Source organism: Urocitellus parryii, chromosome 12 (assembly GCF_045843805.1).
Source record: "Urocitellus parryii isolate mUroPar1 chromosome 12, mUroPar1.hap1, whole genome shotgun sequence".
NCBI lineage: Eukaryota > Metazoa > Chordata > Mammalia > Rodentia > Sciuridae > Urocitellus > Urocitellus parryii.
In genome coordinates this window covers 15,668,038-15,690,815 of record NC_135542.1, presented here as the reverse complement: position 1 = coordinate 15,690,815, position 22,778 = coordinate 15,668,038, and the positions used below count along the sequence as shown (strand labels likewise).

The following is a 22,778-nucleotide window of genomic DNA, read 5'->3' as shown; positions in this document are numbered from 1 at the left end:
GTGGCTCACCCCATTAGATTTCCCTTGTAAAGTTTTCTAGAAATGAAACAATTGGAACTCTGGGGAAGCTACACACATCTGAGTGGACCTGATACGGTAAGAGGGGGAGTGAGAGGTGCAAGAGGTGGACTGCAGTGGACACCTTTGACGTCCTGCCCATTTCACAGGCCCCTGAGATGTTCGTCTGCTCACAGCTCGTGCTCCATTGTTCTCTGGCAAATTTCCCTTGGTCCATGAGAGTTGATGGCCCAGATCTATTCAGGAAGTCATGACCCTTCCTGCACCAGTGTCCATAAGCCAGGGACTGGCCAGTTCCAAGGTGGAATGATGGCACTCTTGCCACAGAGAGGGACAGGCCACAGTGGCTCTGACTGAGGCTACTGCAGCTGAGCCCTCTCTCTCTGCTCTGTCCTGAGCTGCTTCCCTCCCCTCGTTACAATTCCTAATACGAACACTTGCTCTAACTCTGTCATCTTATTGTGATAGTTAAATTGCACCACTGTCTCTCAAGACTGTAACCAGAGCCCCAGAGAAGAGGGGAGGAGAGGCTGAGCCTGCACAGGCCTCTCTTACCACTTTAGGGTGCAGTATCCTTAGGGTACCTCGATCCTATAGATGTGCTAATAGATGACCACACGGGTTTGGTTATACATTTTCTGTAAGCTAAACTTTGTTTGGACAAGGACTTTGATTGCCTGACTTGACTAAAAGAAAGTTTTCTAACATGCCTACTGTGATCTGGTTTTTTTTTTTTTTTTTTTTGCACAAATTCCATGGTAATCACTCAGGTCTTCTCCCATTTAGATTTCTAACAAGTTGAGATCAGAATAAGAAAGTAGAAAGGATCAAAATGGACCATTGGTGTCATTGCTGACTTGGCTAGAGCAAAGTCACCCAAATCCGGCATTTATTGTACTTGGAGGGCACAGCTAAAGTCTGAGATTAAAAGTTAGTCTTCCCTATTTGCATCAATCTAGGTCTTAGGCCCTTCTCTGGGAAGAGTTAGAACTATACAGCTGCACCCACACCCTGCCGTCTGTACTGCACATTCAGTCTCAGTGACCCTTCCGCTGAGGGAAGGAGGCCCCTGGAGAGCTGGGATCTGTGGATGGACATTATAATAAGGGAGTTCTGCGGGAAGTGGAGGTGGGGACAGGTGGGAGGCTGTAACCCATCGTGTGGGTGGTCAGCTCAGGGCTGTGCTTGTGGCTTGTGCTATGGCTGAGGTGTGGGCTAGGCCATCCTCCTCCACTTTTTGTTTTTAATTGTAGTTGGACGTAATACCTTTATTTTATTTATTTTTATATGGTGCTGAGGATCGAATCCAGGGCCTCACACTTGCTAGGCGAGCGCTCTATCGCTGAGCCACAACCCCAGCCCCCTCCTCCACTTTTTAAAGCAGCCTTCTGGAGTGCGTGGCCTTGAAGCTCACAGGGAAGGGAAAGGACAGCTGGAATCCCCCTCTATACGCCTCAATGCCACCACCTAGAGGGGTCTGTCACTCCCTCTCACAGCCTAACCCATAGAGGTGATGGGTGGTGCCCCGCACTGGTAAAGGGCCGCAAGGCAGAGCTCTCAGGAGAACTGAACTCCTGTGAGCCCTTGAATTCTCCACCATGAAAAACGCATGCTGAGGGCCTAGTGTGGTGGCTGGCCCCAGCACTGGCTCCCCTGCTCTCTCCTAGCCTCCTGGCCCATCACACTGTGGGCTGGAGCTGGTGACGGCGGCTTCCCCTGCCCTCCCTCTGTGACAGGGTGGAGAGACAGATCTCTCTCCTCTCTTCCTGCCCTTATGAGGCCGCAGTCCTGTGATACTAGGGTCGCCTCTCAGGACTTAACCATCACCAACCTTAACATCTTGGCCTTCAACTATGAAGTTCAGGGTCACATTTCAGTCCTCGGCACTCACAGGGCCTTCTTGACCCTCTTCCCCAAGCAATGAGCTGGTGCCATGTGAGTGGCATTTGCCGTAATTCTCATGATTATTAGTGTCACTTCCTCAGCGTTTTCTCTTTTCAAGGTGGCTTGCCACAGCCACAGCCAGAGCATCTTCTTCGTTGGGGATGAGTTTGTGAGGGTATGTAGGGACATGTAGTGGAGCTTCAAGCTCCTCTGCCCCCTGATCTCAGGCTTCAGTTCTCACCGCCCTGTTCCAGAAGGATGCCTTGGCCTGCCCATGGACTCCACCCCAGCCTTGGAAGCCTGACCTTTGTTTCCCACAGCCCTGTTCCTCTCAGGGGCTGGAGTCTAGCTGCCAACCCCAGGTCTCTGCTGTCTGCTGAAGTGGCCACCATGGCTCTCCCCACCCATGCCCTGCTGGGAGTCAGGTCTCCAGGACCCTCGCTCTAGGATGCCCAGGTGAGTGAGGTTTGGTTAGGGAGGGAAGAAAGTGGAATCAACCTACCCTGTTCCAGGGGATCCATGAACTGTCATTAATGCGTTCCTCATGGACACTTTGAGTTTCAGAGAAGACAAAGACCACCCTGAAATCACTCGGCTGATAGGCGACACAGGTTGGATTGTGCCAGGTGTCGGCCTCTGGTGGGAGGAGCTCAGCTTAGACCTCCCTGGGCATGCACCCATTCCCACCTGCTAAGCACCACTGATGTCCCCTTCTCTGAGATTTGTCCCTGCCAGGGAGGGAATGTCCCCTCCCCAGGACTCAGTGCCAGGGAAGATGGGCTGGTAAGGAAGACGGGTGCCAGCCCCCTTGTCTAAGGGGGGGCAGCTCTGCCGAGACCCTCTTTCCAGGGCTCAGGCTCAGCTCTAGCCTTCACCTGCTTTCCTCACAGGTTTCTCCGAGCAACATGCCCTCAAAAGGTCATGAGATGCGGGAGCCCTGCCTCAGCCTCTGCTTTCAGGAATGTGGCCCTAGAGACCCCCAGACCAGACCTTCCCCATGCCACGTGTGGGATTCGGCACACCTGGATGTACTGCCCTGAGTCCAGGGGCCTGACCCACTCCTGGAGATGTACCCTGGCTTCTGGGAGGTTTGGTGAATGGATGGCTGGAGGAGAGAGGAGGAGGGGTGGGGCATTTCTTCCTTGGCCCCTGCCTTGCTCCGGCTCCCTGGGTATGACCCTGCTGTGCCCATCTTGTCAGCTGTCCGACTCATGGCTCCAGCTCTGACCTAGCTCTCTAAACTCAATCCTGCCCTCCCTATTCTCCATGGGCCCACCCATTGCTGCTAGTCCCTGGCAACTTGACATCTGAGCTGGTTCTCTTAACCCCAACAGAGTTGGGGCCCTTCTGTAAGAGTGCCTTAATTCAAAGTCTCTTCAAAGACTCTACATGGGATGGATATTGTTTCTTGAGAGGCACACTAACTGCTTTGCTTTCATCTGACAGATCTACTCAGATTGATTGCCCATGGCTGTCCACATGATGTGTTTAGGAAGAGTGCTGTGATCCATTAGTGATGTCTGTCAGTGTGCAGCAGGGTAGGCATGTATAAGTGTCATGTTTTGGACTTCTCTGAACTGGATGGCCCTGTCTCTGAGATTCCTTTTGGCTCTGACTTCTAGGATCTATTATTTATGAAAAAAAGAGATCAATTTCCCTCCAGAGAAGCCTGAACAAGATGATGGAGTTAATGACTGTGGCCAACCAGCTGACAGCTTATTGGCAAATGAGACATCGACACCGTGGGAAATTATGTCCTCCGTGTGGCCAATTAATCTTGACTTTGTGGCTCATGCACTATCAGTACTGCTGTCAGTAATGGACCACCAGGGAAGAGGGTGGGAGGGTCTTTCACAGGCTTTTGGAACCAAGTGCAAAAAAGTTTGGGGGCCTGTTGAATGCAAACCCTTCCAGTTACAGGTGGGTCTGGTCAGACCACAGACAGTAGAGTGATTTGCTCTGCAGCCTTTGTAAATGCATATTTTTATTAAAGGTGCATTTTGATCAGTTATTGTGGGCCAACATTTTGGGCTATATGTTCTGCAAAGGAATAACTCCATAGCCTTAAGGTTAGCAAGGGTGAGAGACCCTAAGCAAAAATCACAAAAATAAATGTACACTTTTATCATTTAAACAAAATTCAGAAAGTGAAGAATGGAAGCAGGACTACTTTAGGGTGATGTTCAATTATGAAAAACCTGCACTCTGGTGGGAGGGACCCAGGTGGAGGGCTGGTGGATCGGTGGCTCAGGCAGTGGGGACAGAAGACACAAAGATCCTGAGGCAGAGAGATGAAGGAATGGAAAGTAGACCAGAGGATTTGGACTACAACAGGGATGAGGAAATCATGAAGAAGAAGTGCGGGAGACAGGGTCAGGTCAGCAGCACACCGGGACGTGGTTAGCTGGACGTCTCTGAAGCTGGATCCCTGGCCAGTGGGCAGGAGCCTCATGCAGAACATGGGGAGGTGCAGCCTGTGGTTCTCAACTGCACAGTAGAGATGCCAAGTTGTGTCCCCGTCATGCTGGGGGCCCCATGGGGTTCTGTGTGGGAATGCAGTTTTTTTTTTCTTTTTTATTATTATTTTTTTTATTGGTTGTTCACAACATTACAAAGCTCATGACATATCATATTTCATACATTAGATTGAAGTGGGTTATGAACTCCCAATTTTACCCCAAATGCAGATTGCAGAATCACGTCAGTTACACATCCACAATTTTACATAATACCCAATTAGTAATTGTTGTATTCTGCTACTTTTCCTATCCCCTACTATCCCCCCTCCCCTCCCCTCCCATCTTCTCTCTCTACCCCATCTATTGTAATTCATTTCTCTCCTTGTTAATTTTCCCATTCCCCTCACAACCTCTTATATGTAATATTGTATAGCAATGAGGGTCTCGGAAATTGCATGGAAATGAAGGGAATGCAGTTTTTAAACAAGAGCTGTGAAGTTAAAATGGCTAACTAGAAGGCCATCGGGCTAAGATGGCTTCAGTATCTGGGTTCCTCCATGAGCAAAGGAAACGTAAGCTCATCCTATCAGAAGTGGCCGGCGAACCTCTCCCAGGTCTCTCCACTTCAACCTCTCAAAGATTTGTCTTTCTTCTGCAAACACTTTATAAAATCTTCTCTCCCCCGCTCACTGGAGCATTGAGCTGTTCATGGCTGGTGCCGTGTGGTCAGCTCCACTTCACATTTTAACATGCAGAGGTGCACTGTTTAACAGTCTGCAGGAGACTGGGTTCAAAGGAGGTCACCTTTGCTGTCCCTCCCTATGTGGCCTGGCTTTTCACTTCTTGGCTGATTCTCTCTGACCAGGCCTCTGCAATGCTCTGCCTCTTCAGCCAGCCCCAGGCCATGTCTGCTCCAGGTGCCAGATGTGAGCTCTTGCCCTCTGCTTCTTCTCGGGGCTCTCTGTGTCCTGATGCTAACCTTCTCTGTGGAGACTGAAGGTCACCAGCCACTCGGCTCCATTCATCCACACGCCACTGTCCCTGAAAATGGCATCCAAGCTTCCAAGCTTTCTCTGAACGCCCAGGTTTCTTTTACTCTCTGAACTTCTACTCACCCTTCAAAACTCGGCGACCTGACTTCCTCTGGGTGCCGTGAGGGCTGCCTTGTCAGCCCAGGTGACCCTGCAGAGGGCCAGGCACGAGGCCCCGGTCCTGTTCCTAGCCTGTGTCTTTCCCGGCACTTGCTGCTCCAGCACAGGGCTCCCTCCTAGGAGGGACCCATTAGAAGTTCATAAACCATGAATATGTGAGCGAGTCGATGACAAGATGCTGGGGACATTCCTTCTAAGAAACACAACTAGAGAGCAGCCCCCTCTGCCAAAGCTCAGCTGGAAAGTAGAGCTCTGTCACCCTTTGGGAAGTTCTTCCCACCGTGAAGAGAAAACAATGAATACATAAAGATTCATTTGTCTTCCTCTGCTGTCTGACCATGGAGTCCTCCAACCCCCTGCTTTCCAGCCAGCAGCTCAGGCACCAGAGTTGTACCTGCTCCCCACCGTGGTGAGCCAGCCAGCAATAAATCCTCAATTAGCAAGGAGGAGGATTGATGGAACCTGTTCTCCTCTTCCTCCACTTTTGTTCAATGCTCCCTGTAAACAAGGCTGCGTGGCTGGCATTCAAGAGGAAGGAAAATTGGATTTAAAGTCATTTAAAACTTGCCATGATTGATGTCATGCCAGGTAAGCAGTGAAAAAGCACATCAAAAGAATACAAAAATAATTCTGCTCTTCGGCCTGAGAACATTGTCTTTCTATGTGCATATGAATATATCACACAGAACCTTCTACATAAACAGAAGTGAAACCATGACCCTCATGTGATGGCAGCTCACCATCTCTACAGGGGCAATGGATTCACATATAACATATCTACTGTGAGCCCCCAATGCAAATCATGTCCCTGTGGGACGTGGCCTTTGCAACACTGCAAATACTTGGCAAGAACCATCCATGGAGTCAGACAGCCCTGGCTTTAGCACTGAACAGAATTCTGGGATCTTACAGGCTGGACTTGATTGTTTGCCTTCTCACTGGTGGTAATACCAATCATAAATGTGTTAGGATTTTTAAAAATTCTAATTTGTTATATATGACAGCAGAATGCATTACAGTTCACATGACACATATAGAGCACAGTTTTTCATATCTCTGGTTGTACCCAACATAGAGCTACACCAATTGTGTCTTCATACATGTACTTAGGGTAATGATGTCCATCTTATTCGACTGTCTTTCCTGCCCCCATGCCCCATCCCTTCTCCTCCCACCTCTTTGCCCTATCTAGAGTTTGTCTAGTCCTCCCACATTCCCCTCGCAACCCCACTATGAATCAGCCTCCTTAAATCAGAGAAAACATTCGGCATTTGGTTTTTTGAGATTGGCTAAATTCACTTAGCATTATATTCTCCAACTCCATCCATTTAATGTGTTAGGATTTATGAGATGCTGTAAATGAAAAATTAGCAAAGAAACTGGCATTCATTAAATATTCAGTTAACGAAGCATAGGTCTATTTTTATCCACGTCCATAGTATATGTGTGTTTGTGCATGCACTTGTGGCATACCACCCCTGAATTGATACCTTATATAAGGAACATAGAGTTATTGTGTGTGTGTGGTGTAGGGGGCTGTGCATACATAAGTATTGAGTTTAGAATGACATTTCAACAGTTTTATTTTGGCCAAATATTTTAAAATATGTTACCACCTAGACATGATTCAAAACCATTTTCGGATTTAGACAGCTCTGCATTGCATCATGTTTTCACAAAGTTCTGTAAGACATTGGACCTCACTGAGGCTCCTTCTCTCCCTCCGTAAAATGGGAAAATAGGGAAATTTACATTAGAGTGCTCGTGCAATTCAATGAGACGGTCTATTGGCTGGCTCACTCATTCCCAAAGCATTTCTCTTGGTGTCTTTCTGCAGGGGATGAAAATGCAAGGAAAACTGGGGTGGGGTTCCCACCCCAAGAGGGTCACCTGTGATCCATGCTGGCTTATGAACATGCCATCCTCTATCTTTGGCACCTACAGGGCAGGGGTCCCATGAAGGGTTTGGTAGTTTGTGCAGGTTTACATTGAGTTGCAACCCAGAGTAGGAAGGAGAACTTAGCAGGATTCTCTCCTACAGCTCTTCTTCCCAACCAGTTCTTATCGTTGACCTACTCTCTCCCTTTTTTATAAAATAGGGAAGGTGTTAAAATGGGTGTCAGGAAACTGTCATCCTTTTCTTATTGTGTCCTGGATCACCACCACAGCACCCAACCAATCCTGCAGCTTGCACCCCCATCCCCATAACTGAGGTCGACTCAGCAGCCACAGTTAGCTTTATAGAATGTCCATCTGCCCTCAGCCAGCTCCTCTGCTGGGCCCAGTGGCTTCTCATCTCTGAAGGAAATTTCCTTTAAGTTGTCACAGCCCTGCTGGCTTCCTTCTTGTTCCCAGAAAAAGCTGGACTCCTTGGCCCCTTGGGAGTGGCTCTGTCCTCTCTGCCACCATTTCCTCCTTACCGCCAGATACTGTGTCAGTTGTAACCAAGGTGGGTGGAAGGGCCCCTGCCTCCACCTGACACCGGATGGGAAGTTGATTCCTTTGAGAAAGGTTGTTGGCAGAACAGATGTTCCTGGTGGCAGGAGCTTGTGAATGGGACTCTTGCTATTGGTCACATACATAGTCGTCATCCTGGCCACTATGAGTTCACTGTGCCCATGAGTCCATAATGCCAGCAGAGGAGAACATCAGTGACCCTTGCTCCAGGCTCAGTAGGGCCTGCCCAGAGCCTCAGGAGTCACCTTTCCCACCACAGATACTTGGAGTACCTTAGGGTCTTTCTGGTCACAGAGCCCTAGTGGCAGGGCACCAGGACACGCTGCAGAGCCTTTTCCTGGGCTGTTCCCAGTGGAAGCTGACAGCCTTCTGTGTCACATGGTAAATAGCCTGAAACAGTACAGGGGTCCCTCAGTGTCTTTGGGGACTTGGTTTCAGGAAACCCATGAAAACTCAGATTTCAAGTTCCTTATATAAGATGGTGTAGTGTTTGCATACCCCCCCCCAATCCTCCCACATACTTCAAATCTTCTCTGGATTACTTAGACTACCTGGGCAACGTAAGTGCTGTCAGTAATTGCTGTTCTGTATTGTTTGGGGAGTGATGACAAGGAAAGTGTCTTTACATGTTCAGAACAGTGGCAGTTAAACATTTTTCTTGTGTGATTTGTTGGATCCATGAATGTGGGGAGAACTGCTTCCTGAGGTGCAGAGCCTGAGGAGGGCTGCTCTGCTCAGATGGTGGGGAGTGGAAGCCATAACTTGGTGTTTTTCTTTGGGAGGAAAGAATGTCCCAGGCCATTAGATCCCTATGAATGTCATGGCAGAGTCCTAAAGTTCAACATGGTTTATTTACTGCTTCTTAGAACCTGTGTTATTTTACAGAGAGCATCACCAATCCTGCCCTGTATGTGCACCTTATGCAACCAGCAAGATGTCAGTGCCCATCATCCCAGCTACTCAGGAAGCCAAGGTGGGAACATTGTGAGTTCAAGGTCAACCTGGGCCACTTAGGGAGACCTCATCTCAGAAAAAAAAGTTACCTCTTGTATACTTGCATATTAATCTACTGTGATGTTCTTTGGAATAGAGACCATAATATTTTAGGGATTTGAGAGTTAAGATAGCTGTAACAAGACTGCAACACTGTAAGTGTATGCACACATCCTTCTCAGAGGGAGGAGAAATCCTTTGGGTCATTTCCTAATAGGACTGGGAAGGAAGGCCTTCATGAAAATCAGAGGTTCGAACCCCATCCCTGGAGTGCCACTAAGGGCTTGAGACAACACGATTGAGAGAAGACTGTCAATCTTGAGGGAAAAACAGCCACAAACAGAAGAGAACATACTAGATTCAGCATGCATGGCCTCACCCATGTGCACGAGATCAGTCACATGCCTACTCTCGGGAAAGGTAGAGATTGGAAAGGGGCAGGAGACACTTTTAGATTCTGCTAATGATCTCTTTATTTGGGTATTGGTATTGTAAGTGCTTGGTTTGAAATAGTTCAATAATCTGGATTTTATTCAGTCTTTTTGTAGGTAGACTCTACTGATAAAAATCTATTAAAATGGGATCTCCTTATTATAAAATAATCATCAGGCATTCCCTTGCTTGAAACCATTCAGTGGTTTTATTATACTTTTATTATACTTGTATTATACTAGAGGAATATATAAGTACCCTGGACAGGTCTCACCTTCTTAGCAGGACGTGGCCCAGGCAGGGCAGTAGGAGAGAGGTCAGTTTGTGGAACAAGATCCTGGGGTTGGAATCCCATTCTACATGTACTACATAGCCAAGCTGCTTAGCCTCTCTGTGCCTCCATTTGTCCAACTGTGAAGTCAGTCCTCAGAGTTATTTTGGCTCAAGTGAGATCATACATGGAGTGCTGAGAATCTGTCAATTCATAGTAAATGTTCCTTTTATTTCCTTGAACACATGGAGATTTTTACCCCTACAAAGGACATTTTATTCTCTATTTCCTCTCCTTGAAATCATTTCACCCCATTTTAAGAAATTAAAAAAAAATCTTAAGAGTGGTTTCCTTTTGATCAATAGTTGGTAGGAGCTCAGCACCTCACCCTGGGTCACCTGCACTGTGAGTGGCGGATTCTAAACCTGAGCTCTCCTCATCGATATTTTAGTCTAGGACTCTTCCTGTGGTAACCTGTTCTTTCCTTGAAGAAAGACAAGTCTAAGTTATTTTTGTGCATCTTCTTGTGGTACAAAAAGCACAGGAAGGTTTTGATGAATTGAATTGTTTTCTTGAACTGACGCAGTTCCTGAGTGAGCGTTCAGTTTGGTTTAGGAGACAATACATAAACACTCAAAGTAAAATAACAAATGTATGTTTCAATGCTGTGGAAGAAGAGCTTTCACACAGCATGATTAATTGCCCAGTGATCAATGCAGACACTGTTCAAGTTCAGAGAAATGAGAATCGTGCTTGGGCTGGGCTGCTGCTCAGAGAGGACCCCTGGAGGGCGGGCCCTCTCCTGCATGGGCTGGGGGGGAGTTGGCAGGGTGCCCGGGAGAGATGGCTTCCAGGCTGCAGAGCAGCATGAATCTAATAAGCCCAGGGGTGTTGAGGGGACAGCGCAGGAACCAGTGTGGCTGGAGCCTAGTTTTACCCAGGAGAGGGAATGAGAGATTTGATTGGGAAGCAGAGGGAAGTTGAGTCCTTAGATAAAGGTGCTGGAAAAAGAAGTTTAACTTTATGCTGACTTATAATTTCTTTAAAAAAAATTTTTTTTTGTGGCACTGGGGATTGCACTCCGGGCCTCGCACAGGCTAGTCTAGCACCCTACTGCTGAGTCACATCCCCAGCCCAATTTGTTTTCCTTTTTGTAAACAATTTTATTGACACATAATCCAAAGACAAAACACCTGCATGTGTTTAACGTCTATCATTTGAAGAGTTTGGGTATGTGCCTGTGTCCAGGACACAACCACCATGATCAAGGTAATAAGCAGACCATCACCTCCAAATCTTCCTGTGGCTCCATTGTTTTGGGGAGGGGGTAAGAGTGCTTCTCAGGAGATCTATTCATCTAACAGAATTTCTAGTTGTTTGGAGGATACATGTATTAACTTGAGCACCAGGCTGTGTAGCAGATCTCTAGACTTGTTTATCTTGAAACAAACTCCTTTCTCTCTTCCCTCACCTCAGGACATCTGCCATCTAGTCCCTGCTATAGTGACTGCACTACTTTAGGTACCTTATATATAAGTGGAAAGCCTTCTTGACACTGGCCTTGGCAATCATTTTTTAGATATGCCACCAAAAACAGGCAGTAAAAGCAGAACTAGACAGGTGAGACTACATCCAATGAAAACACTTTTGCACAGTAAACAATTGTGGGAGTGAAATGGAAACCGAGGAGTGGGGGAAAATATTTGCAAACAATGTATCTGACAAGAGATGAAGATCCAAAATATATAAGAAACTTCTTTTTACATACTAAGAAAATGACAACACACAAAACTCTAAATAGCCAGCTTGGAACAAAAATGGGCAAAGGACTTGAATAGACTTTGCTTCTAGAAGACATAGGAAGGGTCACCAGGTTTATGGAGAGATCCTCAGAGCAGTGCAAAGACATGCATAAGACAGCAAGGGTGACAGCGGACGAGTGCATTCCAGGTGCCAAGAGCAGAGCACTTCCGTACAGCATAGCCATGAAGAAAACTGAGTTTGGGGCCTGGTTACTTGGCTTAGATCCTAGGTCCACCACTTAACACCCTCAGCTGCTGCCTTCTGAATCCAATTGCTGTGGTTTTGCTAAGGGCACATTTTCCATGAGCCTCTCCCAGCCTGTAATGAGGAGGAATTCTGCAGGAGTATCCATAGGAGGCGCTGCTGTTCCCCTGCATGATGCTGGTTGTAGAGCTCCATTGCTGGTCTGTTTCTCAAACTGTACTGGAGAGGCAAACCGCCCCTTGTACTCCCAGAATGACATCTGCCTGAGAGAATTAAAGAAGATTTAAGCATATGTAATATATACCAAATTTGTAATCAGAAACTGAGCATTATCAAGCCCCGAATGATCTAGAGATTTGGTGCAATCCCAATCAAAATGATAATTTATATGGAAATGCAAAGGATCTAGAATAAACCAAGCCACACCTGAACAGCGAGGAAGTGAAGGACTAGCACATTCCTCATTTAAAATCCCGAGCAGTTAAGAAGCATGACATTGGCACAAGGATAATGGACTATACCAATGGAAAAAGCAGAGTGCCTAGGAACATCCACACCCACGCTGTTGCATGGCAGTGCACAAAAGGGTCATTTCTCAATCAATGCTGCTGAGTCAACTGGATGTCCACACGGAAAGCCGAAACCTTGGCTTTAGGTGTGAAGGTAATACGGAACATCATGTCTAAGAGGCAGAATGTTAAAGCTTTCAGAGTAAAACAAGAGAATATCTTCATAGTCTTGGGTTTCTTGATACTGTTACAAAACAGGAAAGACCAAAGCAAAATCCTACCCAGAAACTAAACAACTCTTTCATATACACATAGGTACATTTGTATACAGTTATTTATGTATGTACTACAGATGATTTAACTTTGTGTTTTTCCTCAGTCACTCTTGGGGTTGGGGCTTCAACACATGGTTGTTTGGAGGACACAGTTCAGCCCATCACAGATTCCTAACCATATTTCACTCACCCATCAGGCCTCTGAGTGGCCCATACTGGGCAAAGTTGAAATGCCAAGTCTAGAAATTAGATAAGGCCTTGTGATGGGGTCTCTTGTGCTCATCTCATGGTTTTGTAGGTACAAGGGGGCTAGCACCCCCTCATTGTCTCCCTGTCTGTTTTGCCCCCGAGGATGCTGTGTTCAGCATCATCTATGTCAGGGGCTACCTGGGAGCTACTCTAGTCTTGCCAGGAATGGGAGCCCCTGGCCTAGGGTGGTCAAGATGGACCCCAGCACCAATGATTTCATAAAACTTGTGCTGTTGGTGAGCCACATTCTTTGATGCCCTCCTCCCTCAGTGAGGCCCACAGAGGACACCAGGGGCTTTCCTTTGACATTCCAGAGCCTTTGCAGGTGCAGGGTCCTCTGGGCCTGCTCTTGAAGGCCTTCATGCTGGGTCTTCTCTCTCCATATAAGCATCCATTCCCACTTGCACCTGCTTCCTGTGCTTGGCAACATCTTTCTCCACTGCCAGCAGTGACACTTCTGTGTTCTGTGTTCTAGGAGCAACTCTTGCTGTGACCTAGTGGCCAGGAAGGGGAGGGTGAGTCCTTGGAGCAGCGGTCTCTGCACCACCTTCCAGCATGGAGGAGGCCATCATGAGGAGGAGGAGTGGGCCAAGTCTGTTGCTTCGGAGGATTCAGAGCAAATCCTTGGGGGCATGCTCAGGTCAGGGTCCCAGGCTTTCCCAGAGAGCATTACAGACCTGACTTTCTTGGGCCTCCCACAGTCTTCCAAGGTCAGCCTCTCTACCTACTAAGTCCTGGACTTGGCCCTGTTTATTCACACTCCAGTTGCAGGAGATGAGAGTGTCTTTGCTTCTAAGAGAGGCTTTCTGGCATTCACATCTGGCTGTCAGCTGTAGGTTTCTGCTCCCAACTATTTTCTATCTTTCTGAAAAACATCTGTGACACTCAACCAGCACCACCACCTACAGTCATCCTTACAGACAAGTCACAGCCTCAAACGAAGGCTGTCCCAGAGGCTGGCACATTCCCTCCACCTCATCTCCTTGTCTTGCTCACACAATTCCTAGTAATTGGTACAGGCTGAGTTCACAGAAGCAGACCCCGAGACAGAGTTTGGAGCTCACGATGCTTACGAGGACACCATGTGTGAAAGGAAGGGCAGGGAGCAGGACTGGAAGAGGAAAAGGGCCAAGTGCAATGAAGATTCAGCACACCTCAGCTGGCTGACCTGCCGGGCAGTTCTGGAGCAAGTAACGCCCAGAGTGTCCCAACTGGGCCAGGATGTTGGGACCTTAGTGCTTCAACTGCCTCAGCCCCCATGTCTGAGGCCAGGCCCTTCTGGGGACAGTCCATCCCAGTGACTCTGCAGCTGAGGTGGACACTGAAGGTGCTGAATGTGGAGGCTTCCTGCTGACCACACTGCTGGATGCTGGGTGGGGAGGCCTCTGGGGAGGGGTCTAGTGTCTGTGTGGCCACAGTGGATAAGGTATGCATGATGTGTGTTGCGTGTCGATGCATGTTCAGGCACTCAGCCTTGTGTCCTACCAAGTTCTCCTGGGCTTCTGGGGATGGTGCTTGCAGGAAAGGGGTGAAAGAGATGCATCAGGAGCCCCGTGAGCTCTGGGGTCCCTCTGCACCAGGGAATGCATATGGCAGGCAGGCGGGGAACTTAGGGCAGGAAGAGATCTGCTGGCACTAAGTTCCTTCCTCCCTCCCCTTTTTTGAAAGGTCGGAGGTTGGGGGATGTATAGGCAGGAACGCCCTGGTTGAAAATAGAGAAAACAAACGTCATTAACTTTGCAAGGTTTCCCCACCATCCGCTCCCAGGCATCCCAGGGTAGTGGCTCTGTGCCTGGCTGCATTGTCCTGGGACCCAGAAGAGAACAAAGCTCTTTGGAGAGCGGTGGGTTTGAATAATGCCTCATCTGAATGCCAGTCTTGGCGGCCTGTGGGATAATCATCCACCACCTGAGCGCTGCTCTTCAGCCCCCAGGCCGGGGCGCACGGGGTTACCAGGCGCCTGGCAGCCAAGGAGGCCTCAGGCGTGAGCAGCCTGCATGTGGCTCTGGGGCCCCATGTGGCCAGTCCAGAGCTGCTGTCTGGAATTGAGCTTGAAAGCTTTTTTGGAAGCCTTACTCAGGGATGGCCGGCACAGCTGCCAGCTCTTCCAGTCAGACTGGAGCCATGCCATGACTGGGGGCAGCTCAGACGCGGTGGGCACGAGGGCTGCAGCGACCAAAGGTGACGAGGACAGCAGTGTCATAAGAGCTACTGAGCATGCCAGGCCCTGGGCTGAGCTGTAAGCCTCTCTTTACAAAAGCTGTGAAAGATGGCTCTTAACCTCATTTTAAAATTTAAAAACAAAAACAAAACAAAAAACAGTTTATTGAACATTTACCGCAAAGCACAGTGCCAGCCCTTGAGATGGATTATGCTGTTCCACGCTCCCAGCTTCATGTTATGAAACTATCATGAACATGATGAGGAAACAGAGGCTTAAAGGCAATAAGTAAATATCTATAATTGAGGTAGATTTTAGAGCCAGGTCTATGTGATTCTAAGCAACTGGCTAAAATAGTGGGGTGGCAAAAGATGCCACCCTAAAACCTGCTATCCCAGGGAAGAGCACCTGGCTGAGAATGGCAGGTTGATTTGGGCTTTAAAGCGGGGCCTTGACTTAGCCAGTTAACACTTTGGGTTCACATTTCTGTACATTGTGCCTGGGCTCAATAATGTCTACCCTGACACCAAGCAGCTGTCATGCAGAGAAAGAATGAAAATATGATGCCTTCCAGACAGAGACCACATGGCTCCAGGGTGGGATGTGACAGTGCCCAAGTCCTGGAGGGAAGCAAAGACCCAAGAAATTAGCATCCTGCGTTGGAGTGTGGCTCAATGGAGGACTGACCCTGTCTTGACCTCTACTCCAGATCAGCCAATCGAACGGCACTTTTGTGCATTAGTTTCCCCACCTGAAGATGGGGACCCATGGCGTAGGGAGTGAAGTCACCGGTCTAAGGAGCTTCTTCACTGACCAGCACACAAAGCCTGGTTACTAAGTGCATGCAAACATGTAAGGTATCAGGATGTTCGTGACTGTCTAAATGAGAACGGTGACAATGAGGATGGTGAAGAATATGGATAGAAGAAGAGACTCGTAACGCTGCTGCTGCAGACAGTGAGGATGATAATGAAGCACGACACCTTTGCTAAGGAGAGACATCACCATACACCAGGAGCACATTACGCAGTGGAGTAGCTATGATCCCATAGAATAGTCACACTCTGTTTTGGGTGGTGTCCTGGTGGGCAGACCGAAGCACAAAGAGGCCAAATGGCTGGTCACAACCTATGTTCTTCCTCAGAGAGCAGTAAGAGAGCCCTGGCTACACCCAGGAGGTGAGGGGTGCAGGCTGGCAGAAGCAGCTAGCCCTTCGTGGGAGACAGCAGCCTTTGTCAGCTGTGTGGTCCAGAGAGTCAGTGGTCTTTAGGGAGTGATCCAGTGGCCTGGCTCCGGCAGAGATGCTCCTGCAGAAAGCAGAAGCAGCTTAGAAGACATCAAGGAGGAGGTTAGGAAGGGACCTGATCAGGTGAAGGTCAGGTCCCTGGGCTTCTTGTTTTCTGGAATTCTGTGATATCGTTTTAATGTCTTCAACTGAAATTCCTGTACTTTTTGCAAGAAGCAAGATTGGGGTTAATCTGCCATCAGGTAGAAGCAACCATTTGCGTGTTCTCTCTGGGAGAATGTGAGATTTACAAAGTCAAATCTGATTAAGGTGCACAGACTTTCTCAAGGAAACAGCGATTATGCATCACAATGAAAGGAGAGCGTAGCCCAGAATGGAGAATTCACTAATTGTTCTTTGCAGCTGGGGGCATCAGGCCCCTTTTGGTACCAAGCTTATTGTCTGTGTGTGTAAATTTTCCAAATTCTCCCCCAGTGGCCTGGCAGCAGAAGAATAAATAAGAACACTTTTTTCCCCCCTATAACCTTTTGAAATGAAAAGGAGTCCCAGTTCTCCTCTGAATTTGCCTTAGCAAAGACTCCTGTCTAACACATTTGTTGCCCTAGGGTGTCCCCAGGGAACCAGGTTTACTTAGGAGGAATTCATTGTCTTGAAAGAGCAGGAACAGGGACATGGGCTTCGTTGGGAAATAGCTGTCAAATCAATTATGCCATGATCAGATTAGTAGCGTCAGAATTCTGTATCTCTCACCAGGTCAGCATTTCCAGGCCCATTGATTCCACAGGGAGAAGGGGAAGGAGAGACCCTGCCAGGTTTTGAGTCACCCCTTCCTTCCCTCCATAGAGCTTGGACATGTAGAGCCAGGCTCAGGAGCCTCAGACAGACACTGCTTGGGAAGAGGCTGAGCCTCACCTCTCAGGTCCTTCCTGCCCACCCCAGGAAATAGCCCCTGCTAAAGGATCCTGCTTGTTTGAATACTGTTTTCCTTCTGCCTTGGTTGGTCTGAGATCTGTGATGACAACCCAGTTCTCCAAACTCCTTCCCATCAGTTTTCCATTCCAAAGGGACCTGTGAGGCAGGACTGATCTGTCCCCTTAATGGTCCCCACTTTCCCCTGTCCCAGCTCCCATCCCTCTCCTGCCTCAATGGCCTGGGCCTGAGCCCGAGCCCTTTAAAAGCCTGGCTCCTCAAACTCCAGACCTCTCCTCCGATATCACCTGCTTGGAGACATCTTGCCTTGTTCACCTAATCCCCAAATGCCCATCCCTTTTCTCTCTGGTTACGACTCTTTCACAGTCATGGCACCAAGGACACTCAGCAGTGACATCATGACTTGGCGACAGACTTGGTTTGCTGTCTTCACCTCCAGGAGACTCCGAGCACCCAAAGCAGAAGTCACATTCATCTTTCTGCCCTTCTCTCTTCAGTGGCCTCCAGGCCTGAGTGGCCCTGGAGCTGGGCTAAGTTGTATGTTGCTGGGCCTCGGTTTCCGTTCACAGAAGAACCACGATAGTGCCCGCCTCTCCAGCTGGGGTGTGGACTCTGTTGAGTGGACAAGAGAAGCTTTGAAGCTGGTTTTACATAAAGTCTAAAAGCCATGTTGATCTCTGTGGTCACCATGTTTCATGCAGCAAGCAGGGCAACAATATTGTGCAGCACAGGCCAAGGAACAGGAACGAGTCAAGAGAAAGCAACGACCAAGTCCCCATCAACAAAGTCAGCCTTCATTGCTCCCGTCTGTCTCCTTTGAGGAAACGAGGTGTTTGAAAGGGCCCACACATAGGGAAGATGGAGATAGGGTCAAACTCGCATCTTCTGCTTAGTTTTTGACATTGGGCCATTGCTCCTTTAACTTCTGGGAGCCTGTATTTTCATATGAGAAATGGGGACAGGAAAAAGAAGCTCAGAGACATGAAATAATGTTGTATAAGGTCCCCCAAGTCAGTTTGTGGAGGTGGGCCCCGAAGGAAAAGAAGAATTTGCAGAAGACCCTTTTCAGTGCTCTGTGCCATGATCTACCGCAGCTCACTTCCGATTTCTGTTAAAAGAGGGATCATTTCCAAGTGCAGGTCACAAGTTCAAGTACACTAAGGGGTCAGTTTAGTCACTAATCTGAGAAGCAACCCTGAGTAGAGAGAGATCTATGCATATCAAGTGATGCCCAGAGTTGGGGGTGCTGTGGCAAATGTTCTGTGCTCATCCTATGGAGCCTTGGCTCTACCCATGGTGGCCAAGAGGGCAGGTACAAAAAGGGTCACCAGAAAGTCTTACTCCTAAGGCAAGCTTGACATCTGGATTCTGATGACACATTTTCACCATTCAGTAGTGGTATCTCAATCAATTTATTTTTAAATTCCCAGGATGAATGCAATCTAATCTGGGAGCTCAGTTTGACCTCCAGGCTACCACTTTTCCCTGCTGCCCTAGAGAAGAGGTTCCAAAAGAGCCTTGGCCAAGGGATCAGCCTTGGGGCCAGCATATCTCATGATCCACTCTACTGTGGGAAGGGCTCGTCTGCTGTCGCCTATCTGGGAGGCTGTAAGCAGGTATGTGCCCACAGGTGTGCCTCCTGTCCTGGATGCAGTGCAGACTGAAATGCAGGTCACATGGCCGGCTCCCTGCTGGCTTTCCCCTGCTGTGATGGTTTATTCTGATGACGTCAAGGGAAATACCAAAGATGTCTTCCACTCACTGAAGGAGTCAGGACTTGGCACATGTTGCCACAATACGTTTGCACACCACCCCAAGAGTCCAACAGCATCACCTTCAGTTTCCAAAGGAATTCCTCATTGACTTGGGCCTGCATGTAAAGCCAACCCCTCAGAGAACAAGCTGGGCCATTTCCCTCCACTGGTCAGAGGGATGGTGTTTTGCTGAGGGAGGCACCCGTGGGGCTGCCTGCTCAAGCTGCTGGCCTGTGCCCTGCCCCATCCCATTCATGATCCCTCGCAGATGTAATCTTTCACTTAACTGCATGACTTGATGGGTCTCGTGACAGTCTGCTCTGGATGCCTCTCATCTCAGGTCTCATGGATGGGCTTTTTGCCACACAGGGTTCGGTCACATGCCAGGGCTGTTTCATGTGATCTTCCACTAGACTGCAAGACCTCGTGGTATAGACCTGGGGCCTGTAGCCTAATTTTCACAGGAGTCCACCACATACTCACTGTAGCACCTTTCCCACTGCAGATCCCTTTGACATAATAAGGTCTTCCAGGACAGATGGCCCAAGGCTCTTAGACTGCTGGCGATCCCTGCTCTGACCAACTCCATGTTGACCCTCTACTGCAGCACTCTAAGCACATGGCTTGCTGTAGTGTGCACAGGTGTGACACCTGCTGTTTGCAGCACCTGAACAAGCCTCTCAGGTGCTGTGCCTCCTCCCTAGTGGTAGGAGGTACAAGGTACAATACTTTCCTTTGGAGGAGAATCCTGGCATGCCCAAGACCACTGCATGGATGCGGAGTCCCCTGGATCTGCACGAGGTTTATCTCCTTCCCTCCAGAGCACATTCTTTTTACCAAGGCCTCAGCATACCTGCCCTTCTTGATCAGCTCCTGCACTGAATATGATGGCTGCCTCAGAGTGGAGGACACTCTGCAGCCTGCAGGCCAGGCAGGCCGTGCCCCTGGATGGTGCTAACATTGTGAGAACATGTCTCCTGCATCTTGCACCCTGGAGTCAGGTCCTGCTGTACCCTACTTAGATCTGCAGCTGCTTCTGTGTGTCCAACAGAGAAGCCCTGTGTGTGTGTGCTGGGCGCAGGGGTGGGGATGGTCAGTCCCGCTGGCCTGGGATGGTTGGGTAACACCATCTTCCTCAGGAGATCAGAACTCTGAAGCCCAGGCAAAGAAGCAGGGAGAAGCCCGATCAGTTGTGAGTGATGTGTGGCTTTTTGTCCGCCATGCACTTCTGTTTCATCTTTTATTTGGCTCAGAAGAGGAGATGGAGAAGGATGTGATGCCATACAGCAGGCTGCTCTTGAAATCCAGCTCATTCATGGTGTGAACTTTTCCAGGTGGTCACGAGTTCAAGACACGGGCTGTTTGAGCAGGGAGGAAGAGCAGGAAGAAAAGATTAACATTAAACAGAGACATGAGATGGGTGGGAAAGGGAGAGAAAAGGGAAATTGCATGGAAATGAAGGGAGACCCTCATTGCTATACAAAATTACATATAAGAGATTGTGAGGGGAATGGGAAAATAAACAAGGAGAGAAATGAATTACAGTAGATGGGGTAGAGAGAGAAGATGGGAGGGGAGGGGAGGGGGGATAGTAGGGGATGGGAAAGGTAGAAAAAAAAAGACACGGGCTGTTTAAAGGGTGAATGTGGCAGATGCCACAGTGGGATCATTTTAGAGCAGCCACACACCCTGATAGTGACTTAAACATGCAAGTGAAACTACATAGTCCCCGTCCCCAAGGCTGATGATCTGTTTAGGACTGATGGCTTGACAGTACCAAGATGGGGTAAACTGAGCCCAAACCCAGAACTAACCTGGGGCCAGGCTTAGTTTTTATTCTTTCTTTGCTTCATCACTCAAAACCTAAGTGGCTTCCAGCAGAAATATCTGTATTTCTCACTCACAGGTCCACAGGCTGCAGGGGTGCTGCTTCTGGCTGTGGTCTGGTCCAGATTTGCTCTAGCGTCTCTGTTGACCTTGGCCAGCAGCTGCCCATGGTGTCTCAGGGTGAGTGGCAGGAAGGTGAGAGTGCCGCAGTCCGGCTGCAGCAAAATAACCGGGGGGTGACGAACAAGTTGTGTACGTTGATACAGCAGGAGAGGGAGCCGTTTATTGTAGGACAGGAGGGGCATATATACATTCCACACAGCTGATATTAATTAGCATAAACTAGATACAGCAGTTAACCAATAAGAAATCTCCACACTTAATGGCTCGCTGGCATGACTTCACAAACCACTCCCTCTGGCATTTTGCCAGGCGCCATCCTGACTTGTTTACAGACTCTAACGTGAGAGGAGCAGATGAAAACTTGTGTTGGAGAGACCCCTCAACTCCTCCAGGTGAAACGGACCCACAGCCAACATCAGGCCCCATGCAGGGACAGTGCCCTGCCCACTGGATGTTAGTGGCCAATCCCACAGCCAAGAGTGTGGATGCAGCCCTCTGATGGGGACAATCAGAGGCACTGGCCTGACTCCCCTGTATCCTAGTGTTCAATATACCAGCTTCTGGGAGACTTAGGGTCCCCTTGTGGCCCCCCGTTCCTGCACTCCTCACATGGTTGTAACCCCCTTTCACTGTTCTGGAGACTCTTGGAGGCAGAAGCTGGTATGTGAATGTTGTTTGCCTGGCCCCAGAGCCCAGCCCACCCTCAGGAGAGGCCTGTGTCAACTGACCGGCCATCACGCCCTCACACCAGCTACTGAGTTTGTCTTCCTGTTGCTTCCTCCAAACGGCAACATTATTGCTCAGATCTAGGCATCCTTTTGTGCTACTGTAGAGAGAAGCAGGAGCACCTGCCTCAGAGCATGCTATGGTGCTAAATAAATGTCAGCCCAGCACAACGATGGTGATGGCTTTGGCATGCACATAGGGTCTGAATGCGGGTGGGCAGCCTGCATCACCTCTCTAAGTCTCTATTTCCTCATCAGTAAAATGGAGACAATAGCTCCTAATTCACAAAAATTATCCTGAGGATACAGAGAACAGCAGATTTGGAAGGACTCCCGCAGATCATCATGTGGAAGGCAATTCTGCGAGGTCTTAATGATATTGGAAAACTGTCCCCATTTGTGTTTTAGACTGAAACAATAAACTGTGGTTTGTTGATCTGTGGTGAGAAGTGGGATATTTGTTTTGTTTTTTTATTGACACAGCTGCTAGTGACAGTCTGCCCCAGGCCAGCACTGCCAAAGGATGTGATGAGGTCTGCTGGTTTCTGCTGCCAGCTTGGAGCCCACAGTCTGTCCTTTCGTTCCGCCTGTGCTGCCAGGCTCCCGTCAGGTCACTGGGTCCTCATGTGGATGATTGCAAAAATAGCTGCACATCCTGCCCTTCTTTGTATCTGTGGCTTCACAGCGTGATGTTGCACAGAAATCTGGGTTGGATGTGGTACTTATTCTGATCAGCAAGAGAGCGCTCCTGCAGGTCAGATTCCTCTCTTGCAACACTGCTGCCACGTGACAAGCTAGAGTTGGGTGCTGGATGGAGAGACACGTGTGGTCCAGTCTCCCTTACTGCATACCTGACATCCAGCTTCTCCCCACTGCAGAGCTCCTACCTGGTTGTCAGCTGGGCATGTGAGCGAGCCCAGCCAGAGCAGAAGAACAGCCTGGCTGAGCCCAGCCAAACCACACGTGCCGAGTCATGAGCTAACCCAGCAGTTATTTGGGGCCACATGGTTTGGGATTATCATACAGTGAATGCTGCTGATACACTAGGCATATCTGGTCTATACCATATACCATCTGTCTGGAGGTGACACACACCTCGACAGGTGTGTGACATGCTGATAAATGCAGAAGGGGACTGTGTCAAGTCTCCAAGACCACCCTCAGGTTTGCCAGCTTATAGGAGGACTCAGTTCTCAAAGTCTTTGTACTTGGGGTTAATCTGTGAAAGCGAGAAGGATGCAGATTATAACTTGCTGATGAACAAGGCATGTTGGGAGAGCCCAAGGGGGAGCAGCGTGAGCTCCCAG

At 48.8% G+C, this 22,778-nt stretch overlaps 1 long non-coding RNA gene across 1 annotated transcript; it reads left to right on the top strand.

The window, feature by feature from the left end:
- The first annotated feature begins 2,163 nt into the window (after window positions 1-2,163).
- Window positions 2,164-3,925, top strand: LOC144249883 (uncharacterized). The gene is made up of 4 exons (XR_013342335.1): window positions 2,164-2,358; window positions 2,793-2,990; window positions 3,349-3,440; window positions 3,525-3,925. It is a non-coding gene; the product is annotated as an uncharacterized LOC144249883 (long non-coding RNA).
- Window positions 3,926-22,778: the final 18,853 nt, after the last annotated feature.